Source organism: Pelobates fuscus, chromosome 8 (assembly GCF_036172605.1).
Source record: "Pelobates fuscus isolate aPelFus1 chromosome 8, aPelFus1.pri, whole genome shotgun sequence".
NCBI classification, from domain to species: Eukaryota; Metazoa; Chordata; class Amphibia; order Anura; family Pelobatidae; genus Pelobates; species Pelobates fuscus.
In genome coordinates this window covers 10,449,362-10,461,437 of record NC_086324.1, presented here as the reverse complement: position 1 = coordinate 10,461,437, position 12,076 = coordinate 10,449,362, and positions in this window count along the sequence as shown.

Genomic DNA, 12,076 nt, shown 5'->3' with positions numbered 1-12,076 from the left:
GGTGGGAATTTAGAATCACGGACCAAAACGGATATAGTTGGCCATTGCATGTTTCGGATGACTCATGATTCAGGTACATTTTAACTAAAGTATTGGGAATTCGTCCAATCATCTGATCAGCCAAAATTCACCCGAATTGCAGTTCATCATGAAATAAATCTCCAAGTCAAATGAAGAACTATTATCATAATAAGGTGGCAGAATGTTGGTATGGCAGGTGTTTGAAAGGACAAAGTGTTGCTATATTTAATTGTGTGCGTGCAGTTAATGCTGTTTCTTTTTGTTTACTTGAAAGGAATGTTTTGTGTGATGTGTATGGTAGGTAGGTGAGTTAATGTGCAATAAATATTTATGATATGTGCAGTGGCAGAGTGTGGGTTCATAATAAGTGAAGTACCACTGTGGCAAAATCAAATTTATTGAGCTTTGTAATGTGGATGTGTTAGCAAGTAGAACATAGAAATCCAGTAGATAGTTATATGTAAACCAGCAATTTTACATCATATTTGAAATTTTTATCTCCTACTTAACTTCAGCACAGAACATGTTTTTCATATGTTATTACTGCTGCAAACTTTATGTGCAGATTTTTTAATAGTTTTTATTTTTTTATTTTTTTATTACTAGTTACGGCGTTAAAACAACTGCTATTCCTTTGCTATATAAATTCCTTGCAAGACTTCATAAAAAAACAAAATTTGGAGCGAGTGTCAACACATTGTACAATGCACACTTTTCTGACATTTTGGTAAAGTAAAAAAATAAAAAGGCAAAACCCAGTTCCTTAAATACAAGATAGTTCTCTTTTCTCACTGTCGGTTCCACTGTGTTAATGTGGAGCTTATACGCATAACAAAATATAAAATATATATGTTTTATTGCAACTTATAAAAAGTTACAGCAAGCCTTTAATAGTTACTTCCTATTTTATTAATCTAGTTCCAAGCTTCCTAATAGATTCAGAGCTATTTTCCCAATCTGAAATTCACATTACAGTAAAACGTTATCTATTTACATTTCAAACAAGGTACGGGTGCAGATTCCCAACAGCTCCTAACACATTTCTAGTATATTCACATTTGACGTTGAGCGTACTCAGCTCCTACTAATGAATGATAATTTTTGTACTACACACTTACAGACACCCAACTGAGATCATCTCCAGAATAACTAATCACTTAAATACATATTTTTTTCCAAGATTAACGTTCCGAAGGACCCTTGACAGAGATAAGATTTTGAAGGCTTTCTGTGTTATTAAACCTACAAAGAGTTTCTGTGCCTTTCTAACACAGCATCGCTGGTACCTGACAAGCTGATGGTTGATCTAAAATGCCCAACAAATAGTTTATTATTCATAGAGGCCTGGATTTAATTCGTTTGGGTAAGCTTTTCAAATGATTACAATCTGTTAGAAAAACTTTGTAAATAATTTATCTACACAAGTCAATATTAAAGTCTCTGGGATTTTTTTTACAGATAACAATTTACATACAGAGTTTTCCACTGCACACTAATTCAGCTAATAAAACAATAAATACAACTGTATTCGATTTAATAAATAAAAGGTATATGATATCAACAAGTAAAATGCTGAATTATCACATATGATAATTCATATACAATCCAAAGCACCTTTATCATATACATCGGCATATAATAATACCTGTATGAAGTGAGAGAAAAAACAGACACCCAACAGTTTGGCTACAAAACATTGGCAAAGGCTAATGATCCTTTGGATTGTATATGTATGATATGTGGCAATTGTGATTGTGTTACACACACTACTGTTTAAAGGGACACTGTAGGCACCCAGACCAATTGAATAATGCTTTCCTATGGGGAAATCCTAATGCAAGCTCGACCATTGCCTCGCATGCCCATTAGGTCTTCCCCGCTGGCCGATGTCGGTGAGTGAGGAGCCAGTGCAGAGGACCTGGGTAAGTGACAGAAGGGGTTTCTAACTCCTTCTCCTCTGGGGGGGGGGGGGGGGGGGGGGGAGGCTCGATAGAGGGAGGAGCTATAGTGCCAGGAAAACAAGTTTGTGTTTCTGGCACTATAGTTTCCCTTTAATAAATAAACCTAAAATTAAACATTGAATTGCAATAGGAGCAAACTAAATTTTTAAAAAGGGATATAAATAATATTTCTAGATGGGACATAAGATGCATTCGGTGCTTATTGAATTCCCTCTATAGGTTAAACATTTATACTTTGAACTTTTTTTGTTGTTGTTTCACACCAGTGATTAGTTATTTTTTAGATGAGTTATTTATTGCTTTATAGGTAAAACCAATGAATATATTGAGGAAGATGTGAGCAATGAACAATAAAGAAAAAAACATTTTGATATCAAACTACCAACAGATTCTCATTAAGAATGGGAATGGTGATATTCTCGCTCTGGTAACACAAAGTACATATGTTAAAGAAAAGATAATTGTAGTTATATAACATCCCAGAAGGCCATCACTGTGTGTAATAGTTCTGAACTCTTCCATGTCACATCCTGAATGGAGTATCGGTTCATCGTGTCGTGATTAGTTACATTTTGCCAGACGTTTCTTCTAGCCAGTAAAAGTTATCAGAATGCAGAGCTATGTAATAGTTTCCCTGAAGTCCATACTGATCTATCATTTACCTGTTGTGCTGAATTTAAATGGGTTCATGAATTTTGCCAAATGTAACTATTTTCTGCTCTTTCTTAATGTGTATTTTAAATGCATGAAAACATAGAAATATATGGAGAAGGTAGAATGAGAGAGTGAATGATTTCATGGGCTGAGACACTGGACGTGTACAAATGAGAACTTAAGGAAGTTTCATACTTACACAGAAACAGCATGTCCATTTGTTTCAACTCTGTGCAAACCGAGGTACTGTTGGTATATTAAGGCAAACCCAGCATTCCAAAGAAATAGAAATTATGAGCACACACACAGAGACTACTGAGTCCACACACAGAGACTACTGAATGCACACACAGAGACTACTGAGTACACACACAGAGACTACTGAGTACACACACAGAGACTACTGAGTACACACACAGAGACTACTGAGTACACACACAGAGACTACTGAGTACACATACACAGAGACTACTGAGTACACACACAGAGACTACTGAATGCACACACAGAGACTACTGAGTACACACACAGAGACTGCTGAATGCACACACATAGGCTACTGAGTACATACACAGAGACTACTGAGTACACACACAGAGACTACTGAGTACACACACACAGACTACTGAGTACACACACAGAGACTACTGAATGCACACACAGAGACTGCTCAATAAACACACAGAGACTACTGAATACACACACAGAGACTACTGAGTACACCCACAGAGACTGCTGAGTACACACACACAGAGACTACTGAGTACACACACACAGAGACTACTGAGTACACATACACAGAGACTACTGAGTACACCCACAGAGACTGCTCAATAAACACACAGAGACTGCTAAGTACACATACACAGAGACTACTGAGTACACATACACAGAGACTACTGAGTACACACACACAGAGACTACTGAGTACACACACACAAGGACTACTGATTACACATACATAGAGACTACTGAGTACACCCACAGAGACTGCTCAATAAACATACAGAGACTGCTGAGTACACATACACAGAGACTACTGAGTACACATACACAGAGACTACTGAGTACACCCACAGAGACTGCTCAATAAACACACAGAGACTGCTGAGTACACCCACAGAGACTGCTCAATAAACACACTGAGACTGCTGAGTACACATAGACAGAGACTACTGAGTACACATACACAGAGACTACTGAGTACACACACACACATAGACTGCTGAGTACACACACACACAGAGACTACTGAGTACACACACACAGAGACTACTGATTACACATACACAGAGACTACTGAGTACACCCACAGAGACTGCTCAATAAACACACAGAGACTGCTGAGTACACATACACAGAGACTACTGAGTACACATACACAGAGACTACTGAGTACACCCACAGAGACTGCTCAATAAACACACAGAGACTGCTGAGTACACCCACAGAGACTGCTCAATAAACACACAGAGACTGCTGAGTACACATACACAGAGACTACTGAGTACACACACATAGACTGCTCAATAAACACACAGAGACTACTGAATGCACACACAGAGACTACTGAGTACACACACATAGACTACTGAGTACACACACACAGAGACTACTGAGTACACACACACAGAGACTACTGAATGCACACACAGAGACTACTGAGTACACATACACAGAGACTACTGAGTACACACACACAGAGACTACTGAGTACACCCACAGAGACTGCTCAATAAACACACAGAGACTACTGAGTACACCCACAGAGACTGCTCAATAAACACACAGAGACTACTGAATACACACACAGAGACTGCTGAATACACCCACACAGACTGCTGAATGCACACACAGAGATTGCTGAATACACACAAACAGATTTCTAAAAACACACAAGCTGCTGAGACACACACAGGCTGCTGAATACACACACAGAGAGACTACTGCGTACACCCACACAGACTGCGGAATACACACACAGAGACTACTGAGTACACTCACACAGACTGCTGAATGCACACACAGAGACTACTGAGTACACCCACTCAGGCTGCTGAATGCACATGAAGAGATTGCTGAATGACACACAGATACTACTGAGTACACACACAGAGACTGTTGAATGCACACACAGAGACTCCTGAGTACACATATAGAGATTGCTGAATACACACAAACAGACTGCTCAAAACTCACAAACTGCTGTGACACACACAGACTGCTGAATGCACACACAGAGATTGCTGAATACACACAGATGGCTAAATACACACAAACTGCTGAGACACACACAGACTGCTGAATGCACACACATAGATTGCTGAATACACACAAACAGACTGATAAATACACACAGACAAACTACTGAATACATGCAGAAGCTGCTTAATAAATCCCATGAGACTGCTGAATACACACAAACATAGTCTGCTGAATACATACAGACAAACTGCTGAATACACACACATGCACACACAGACTGTTAAATACACATACACACAGACTGCTAAATACACACACTGCTGAATACACACACAGACTGCTGAGTACACACAGACAGGGTGCAGTGTGTGTGAGAGGAGTGCAGTGTGTGTGTGAGAGTAGTGCTATGTGTGTGGGTGAGGGGTGCAACGTGTATGTAAGGGGTGCAGTGTGTGTGTGTGTGTATGTGTGAGGGATGCAATGTGTGTGAGGGGTGCAATGTGTGTGAGGGGTGCAGTGTGTGTGTGTGTGTGAGGGGTCCAATGTATGTTTGAGAGGGGTGCATACGGTCTATATTGTGTAATTTTAAACAAAACAAAAAACAAGCTTTATGCCCCTTCTTCTTACCTTTGGTCAGGGATGGAGGACATGACCTTAAGCCCTGGTGGTTCTGTGATGGTGCATGCACTTCAGCCTGTAGCTCCACTGGATGCAGACGGACCCCTCTTTTCTCCTCTCACAAGATCAGTACTGTGTCAGAACATTGCTATGGTAATGCATGGCAACCCTCCAACTAGCCTGCATGCGCGAGGAACAAACAGTCTCCCAGGTCCTCCTGCTCTCCGCTCTCCTGAAGGAACTGCCCAGAGGCTGATGAGGGAGATTTTTGATCTACTGGCCCAGAAGGTAGACAGCAATGCGCCAGCCTCTACCTCTTTTAATATACTAAACGTCAAAAATAAATGGTGTAATAAATGTTGTATGTTTTATGATATTATGAACTTTATTTTTTTAATTAATTAACATGTGAATGACGGATATTGCAATGCACATTCTTTGTGAGATATATTTTTCTGCCTTCTATATTGGTGTAATGATCAACATCAGGAGTGGAGGAGTCTTGGATTAGCCCCCTACAATTCTAAGGGGAGGCACCCTAAAGCGATAAATATGTCTCCATCCCATGAGTGCAATTCTGTCTGTGTATTTAAATGGCTTAGTCCTTTACCTCGCTATTGCAGTCTTTCTTTTGTAGGTCTACAGCTGTTTTCTAGATACTTTTGAGTTTTCGTCTGAATCTGTGTTATCCACGCAAATTTGATCAATAAAATATGAAGTTAATTAATTATAGGACCTCATACTATAAATGCCAAACTACAAAGTGTTTTGAATGTAGGAAATAATGTACACTCTCTTAGTAAACATAAATGCTTTTCTCAGATATTAGGGATGCTCTTACATCAGGATTACGGTACCCAGTATTTAGAAAGCTTTGGTGTAATGCCTCCAAAAATCCAATAATTTTTTAAGAAAATGTATGGTATCTCCAAAGTGTTATGATTATAGGTCATACTTGCGACTATGGTTTCTTGACCGTGCAGTCTGTTTTTCCCTCACTCATTGACTTGTGGGGAAATTCAGAGTCTAACACAGCGGTAAGTTCACATACATACACAAAGACATATAGAGATTGCTGAATGCACACACAGAGACTCCTGAGTACATCTACACAGACTGCTGAATGCACACACAAAGATTGCTGAATACACACAAACAGACTGCTAAATACACACAGACAAACTACTGAATACATGCAGAAACTGCTTAATAAATCCCATGAGACCGCTGAATACACACAAACATAGTCTGCTGAATACATACAGACAAACTGCTGAATACACACACACACGTACACACAGACTGTTAAATACACATACACACACAGACTGCTAAATACACACACTGCTGAATACACACACAGACTGCTGAGTACACAGACAGACTTACAGACAGTTCATATGGCTATGCTCATTAAAAGAATATTAAAATTTTATTGGGTCCAAGAATTTACTACATATCTAAGCATGATAACTAAAATAAAGGAAACCTGCACAGACAATTAATTTACATCAAGAATTAAAATAAGATATTACTGCTTAATTTATTAAATTAAATGTGCATAAAATATTATGCCTTGAATGCACTTCATTTTAGCAGTCCATAAATCATTACCTCCAATATATGCAGCAATTAATGTACAATTTTGCCAAATAAGCATAGTTAATATTCCGCGTGCCGTTCCATTAACCCTGCCACTCCTGGGCAAAGATACACTGTGTTGTTCTTTAATGGCTATATAATGAATATTCAATATATTTGCTAATACAAAGGCTTTACACATTCATAGTAACATTCATAGTATGTTTATTTAATGAATGCTGAAATTTTACATACGTTTGGGTAACATGTTCCTTGTATGTGTGGATTCTGCTAAGATGAAGACAGTTAAACTACCCCATAGATAAAACTGATGGCTGATGCTCTTTTGAAGATGATCGACTTTTAGTGAATATTTTGATTGTAACACTGTATGTGTATATATAGTAGGGACACAATCAGATCCGATCCTAGACGGGTGGAAGGCATATTGGCTGGGTGTGCATTGATTGGCTCTGCACCCTCACATGTGGCCCCACCCTTATCATTAGGCTCCACCCACTCACAGTTGGCACAGGTGGCAGAGACGAAAGGCAAAGGTTATAAGCTAACAAGCTGTTTAAGGACAACATGGCATTGGTAAGTTGTTTTGAAAGAGAAATTGTCTAAGGCACTGATTAGCCATTTTGGGACAGGATTGCACCAATTAGCCATATTGGTTTAAATATGGCACTGATTAGCCATTTGGAACAAAGGTGGTACTGATCAGCCGTTTGGGCACACTTATGGCATAGATTAGACATTTGGGCACAAATATGGTAAAGATTTGCCATTTGGGCAAAAAGATGTCACTGATTAACCATTTGGGCAGAATGATTGCATTCACTAGCTATTTTAGGACAAAGATGGCACTGATTAGTGGTCTGAGAACAAAGATGGCACTGGGATGCTGTGTGGGGACAAAGATGGCCTTGTGAAGCTACGTGGGGACAGAGAGGCCCTGACCAGCTCTGTGGGGACAAAGATGACTTTGACTAGTTAAGTAAAAATATACTTAGAAGCTGGGCACAAAGATGCTGCTGACACACTATAAAGGGACAGAGCCGGCACTGTAGGAAGCGGGTAACATTTTACCTGGTGAAAGAGGTGGAGTGATTTCTATAGATAATGTGTGTGATTAAAAGTATTATGTTTGTGAAGAGGAGGAGTTAGCAATATAGCCACACCCATTCGGTGGGTGCCAAAAATCAATCTGAACTGCTGGTAAAGAATGATGGGAAATGTTTTTCAGCTAAAACAAGAGAACTTGTGTTCAGTCTCAAAACTCTCAACAACTCTCAAAAGGACTTTATTTATTGAATTGACTACAATTTACCACCTGGTATTCTTTGCAGGTCCTTCATACTGTTTGACTTATTTTGACCCTGGAACCAAACATGATTTTTCTAAAATGCACAATTTGACCTTGTTTATTATTACTTTTTGTTTTATTTTTATTTTGCTGGACTGATTGGTATTGGGACCCTGACACCCATCGTATCTATTTACTTTGTTTAAAGCAATAAAATGTTTTGAGAAAAAAAATCAAAAGAAACTAGATTGGACATTCCATTTTATGGAACTACTCCCTAATCTGGAATATAAAAGGTAAAACTGCAGCTACATACCTGGCAAATGACTTAAAAACTATACTTCGATAAGTTCTAACGTGTCCAACACCATCACTGATTGGTAATTCTTACTGATTACTTTCTAGTCCCATGTGCTATAGCCTCTCAAAAGCCAAGTTAGCTTTAGTTATTTGTTCAATTGAATATATGAAATGGTAAGGCTCTTTTGAAGTTTATACGTAATCTGTTTGCTGTTTACATCTTGCTGGCTAGCATGATATCTCCTGTAGTTTTCGATAAGCTTCATTACATGTTCAAAAGAAAATAACTGAAGCTTGCATGGTTGTTTCCCAAGAGAACCCACACTAAGAGAAGAGAATTTATGGATGAATTAATTTAACGTTACAGGTTTTGTAATTGCTTTGCATGGAGCTGACAGCCCCATCTGTATAGCTCTTCTCACTTTTTGCATGAAGATACACACAAAAACTTTTTCCCCTAAAAGCAAAGAGAAGGGCTCAGTCATGACATATATGAGAAGAAGAAATATTTCATTCTAAATCGAGTTATATAATTTAGAACAAATAATATCCCATCCCCATATGACACATATCGCCTAACGAGTCATTCTTTATCTATATATGGCGAGAGCATTATGTTAACACTATAGAGACGATGCTTTGCTGGGAGCGAACATTCGCTTGTTACAGCATTTTTTTGACAGGACTGAAAAGAGGTATTTATTCAGAGCGTGCAGATGCTTTACATAACAAGGATGGGAGAAACATGTTGATGTGAAGGAATGACAAAAATGTTTGTTGGCGTTTTTTTTCCAAGAGTAATTAGTGTACAGAGTGGGTGCAGGCAGTGTGCGGATAGATTTTGCAGAGTTTTCAGATGATTCCATAGAGAATCTCTTCTCCCAGATTTTAATTCCCCAACTTTGTAATGGACATAAACATGTACCCTCTATTTATTTGGGGAACCAGAATACTCCTCATCTTACTATTGACTATTAAAGGGACACCAAAACAACTTTAGCTTAATTAAGTCGTTTTTGTGTAGAGATCATGCCCCTGCAGTCCTACTGCCAAATTCTCTGCCATTTGGGAGTTAAATCACTGTGTTTATGCAGTCCTAGTCACACCTCCCCTGGTTGTGACTTTCACATAGCCAACATAAACATAAAAATGTGTGTTTACTTTAGAATGGGATCAGATAGGATGCAGATGATTAGTGGCTGCAAGTAGTGAGGAACAAGATTGCACAGGCATAAAGAGACATCTGAAACCAGGAGTCCAGAGGAACATTCTCACCAACCAAAAAACATTACCAGAGCAAGGCATGTTGAGGAGCATTATTTTAAAACTCTGGTGGGTTGACTAAGCATTGATAAAGCTAAGAAAGAGTGCTTTGATATACTCAGATATGATGAATGTGAAGGAATGGAAGAAGTTGATAGATTGTTCATTCTGAATGAAAAAGACAACTGGAAGTCACAGGGGAAATGTATACGTTTGTTACTTTGAAGTTGGGAAAGAAATATCACCAGTTGTGCATTGTGGATAAGCATAAGATAATAAGCAAGGGGAAGAGGAGGTAATAAAGACAGTACACCTAAGAAACTAAATGTGGTTTGGTCTGGTTTTATCAAAAGGAGACAAAAGAACACCAAGACGAAAGGTTGGAAAAAGCAGAATGAAATAAGGAAGAAGACAATAATAAAGTAATTACCACCCAAGTAATAGTCATTTGCTCCAAAATTAAAACAAAATAGTGCAGAGTTGAGTCAAACTGGCCACAGTGGACACGCTTTTAAACATATGAAAAAGGTACTACTAGAGAGATATGGTAGGACACAAAGCAGGTGAGGGTAGATGGAATCATACCCAAATTACAGATGACAGTAAGTATTGGTATAGGAGCCAAAGCAAATCAGAGAGTGGGGCAGTTTCTAATAATAATCCTAGCCACACTTACAGAGCATACATTAAACCAATTTTCATCAGGCAAAATTATATAATCAACTCCTGTAACTCTTATTTTTCTTAAACAATGACACCGAGAGCATTGATCTTAAAATCCACACTAGATTTTCTGGGAAGGGATTTGTCATCACACCTACCCCCCAGTCACTACACCCATGGTAGCCAGATACCTCTTCTCCTAGCACTGTCTTCCTTTCCAAGACGTTACATTTTTGTTTTAAATATGTTTATTTGTTTCATAACATATTCCAATGCAAACGTATTAATGTTAAAGCGGGTTAGTGCCTGCGCAGAGGCCTGATTTTCATTGCATGAATGGTTATTCAAATCGTTGCCTGCGCAGAGGCCCATCAATCGCGTCTGTTATTCTACAGCGTTTAATATAATATTACATTTGAGCGTGTTTTTGTCGTCTTTCTTATTAGGGCAATGTTCACACTTTACAGTATCGAATAATCATGTGGCATTGAATGATAACATATCATTAAGCTCTTGCTGCCTGGCCTGATTCTTATCTGTCTATCTTGCATATTTATAGCCAAATAAAATATATCAACATGTAAGCATGTAAACATGTAAATGCTCATTTAAATAACGTAATTAACTTAACATACCATGTAGTTCTGGTAAAAGGGTTGTGCATACTACCACATTATTTAACATGCTGTACCCTGTATATTTAACTGTGTATGATGTAAGGCTGTAAAATAAGAACTTTAAAACTTTTGTGGCAGAAGCGGTGCCTTTGTCTGGCATCGTGAGGCTATAATAAATCATAGCTATTAGCAATGCGACATTGACTTAGACGTACACATATTAAAGAGTATATCATATGTACATGGGCTTATGTAATAGGAAACATTAGCATGGTAAGCCTAGTAAAGCAGGGTCTAAATTTTAACATATAAGTCACTTCGCTGGAGGGGGCGTAATGGCGCCCGGCATGATGAAGCCGTCTGATGTGCAATTGGCGGCCTTCTCCATGGATTTTCTTAGGGCTTCCCTCTGGTGTGACTTTCCCGTGGCTTCCTCGGAATGGTACTGCACATGGTGGGTCCGTTGTGCCCCCCTGAGTCTCACCTGTTCCCCTGGGTATGACAGTCCTCCCCCTTTCCCTCCCTAGGCAGGTTTCTGTGTCTTTAGGGGGCTCCACCCTGCTGTGGGCACTCGGAGATTGGAGCTGTCCTGCGGCCTCCCCACCTTAGAGTCCGCTGTGCACTCGTCTCCTGCTTCAGCAGGGCCTTCCCGGGGCCCCAGCCCTGTCTTGCCTCACCCTCCTATGGCCACTTACATGTTGCCGGCACGTGCCCTCCGGCCACCGGTCCGCCAGTGGGCCCACGCTTCACAGCCCCACCGGGCTCACAGAGTTGGGGGCTGGTGTCTCCCGGACCACCACCAAATCCGGGGTTCAGGGCCGGCTCTCCCTCGAACCGTCCGCCGCCCGGGGGAGTCCAGACGTGAGTTCCGCCGCCCCGGGGGT